Below are 1,903 nucleotides of genomic sequence, written 5' to 3' on the forward strand. Positions count from 1 at the left end.
TATGGTTTCCAGGTGACAGGTGTGCATGGAAGCACGTGAGTGTGTGAGTGTCTGTGTATACACATGAGCGTATTTGTGTGAGTATGTCTGTGTGTGTGTGTGTGTGTGTGTGTGTGTGTGTGTGTGTGTGTGTGTGTGTGTGTGTGTGTGTGTGTGTGTGTGTGTGTGTGTGTGTGTGTGTGTGTGTGTGTGTGTGTGTGTGTATGTCTGTGTGTGAGTTTATATGCTGGCGTGTGGTGCCTAAAGCAACAAGGAAAGGTAAATCCTAACCCCAGACAGACCCTAACATAGGTCGGTGAGTATTGAGAGAAGATGAAAGGTATCACATGGAACCGTGGTTAAACTCTAAGGTCATAGGTTACCTCTGAGCTCCACACAGCGGCAGCTCTGAGTGTTACCCTGCAGCATCCCCCTGCCAGGAGGACAGGGACAGGAACAAGATTTGAGTACACACAATAGTCAGTCTTATCTAGAAAAATGGAAAAGCCAGAAACTGAAATGATGTTGAACTGTACAAGAGAAATATACATTTAAATCAATTTAAATGATTTATTGAATCATCTAGTGAGTGATGTTTATTTCAATACGTTTTCAGAGGGATAGTGGTCAGTGCCAACATGGCGACTTGACAAGGACACCCAAATCTTTCAAGACAGAACAAAGTGGACATACGATTACCCAATGACTTTGTGAGACCTCAATGAAGAAGAGGACAGGAAGTGGATCAGGTTCACACCCATTCTACCTTAAATGAGCGAAAGAGGAGATTAACATGATTTAACTTTGTCCAACACATACAGACTGCGATTTATCCGCCAGAATCCATCAAAAACAACCCGAAAGCTTCCACGTCCAGCTCTGAATGCGCACTTGTCCCTGCTCTCAATTCGCCTTTCAGCCCCCACTAAAGAGACAAGGCCCAATCACAATATTGTCAAGGCTCTGTTGGTTTTCTGGTTCAAATCCTTGTTCACGCTGTTTGCTGAGTACTCATCTGCTGTGACAGCCTTCAGACAAACAGAGAGTCCTGAAAGAGGTCTTCCACAACCAGATCTTTCCTGCTGGGCAGTGGCTGAAACAGCCCTTTTCTTTCTCCATCAAGTGGAACCTGGCCTTTTGACTTGGCCCCTGGGATCCCTCCATTGAGGCGGGCTATGGGCCAGTGGTTCGCCCCTCCGTGCCCCGGGCCACCCTCACTCTCCCAGGACACCTGTACCCCTCAACCCCCTCGTGAGAACCTCCATCTCAGCCGGTTCCACCTGAGCTTGGACTGGAAGACAGTGCTGGTTAAATTTGGCAATGCTAACTGTTAATTAAGTTTAGCACAGAGGGTTTAAAGATGGGCAGTGTGATATTTGAAGTTGAGGTTGTTTTTTGTATTTCAAAGATGTAGTACTTACAGTTCTTTGCAGGAAAATGACGTCTGAAACTCAGAACATTTGGGTAGTCCTACTTAGACAGTGAGCATCCAAGACAACAACAACCTAACACCCTGAACAGCCAACACTCTCCCCCTCCCACACACCCTCCCCAGGCCCCATCCCTCTAAATCTCCATGGCACACTGCAGAAAAATGGCATCAATTAATCAGCATTCATGAACCGTTTACTTGAGCTCTCCTTTGTGTGCTGCACCCAGGCAGGGTCTAATCCAGACAGAGACAGGGCTGTTCTGCAGCTCTGTAGACAGCACCACTCCACCCTTTGTGGGACAGAGAGACCCATCAACTGGTGTTCAGGGTAATGTCTCCCCCCACCGAGAGTGTAAACTTCCCCTTTTCTTCTCTTCCCTTCTTTCCTCCTCTCCTCTTTCACCCTCTCCTTCCTGTGCCCTCTCACCACTCAGGAAGCACCATCTCCTGGAGGAGAGCTCCATCCTTCCGTCTTGGTCTCACCCCCGCCGT

General features: G+C 47.8%; 1 long non-coding RNA gene across 1 annotated transcript; it reads right to left on the reverse strand.

Moving 5' to 3' along the window:
• Positions 1 to 525: 525 nt before the first annotated feature.
• Positions 526 to 1,569, reverse strand: LOC106611796 (uncharacterized). The gene is made up of 2 exons (XR_001330165.2): positions 1,401 to 1,569; positions 526 to 1,270 (listed from the first exon to the last, which is right to left on the reverse strand). It is a non-coding gene; the product is annotated as an uncharacterized lncRNA (long non-coding RNA).
• Between the last annotated feature and the right edge of the window lie 334 nt (positions 1,570 to 1,903).

Source organism: Salmo salar, chromosome ssa09 (assembly GCF_905237065.1).
Source record: "Salmo salar chromosome ssa09, Ssal_v3.1, whole genome shotgun sequence".
NCBI classification, from domain to species: domain Eukaryota; kingdom Metazoa; phylum Chordata; class Actinopteri; order Salmoniformes; family Salmonidae; genus Salmo; species Salmo salar.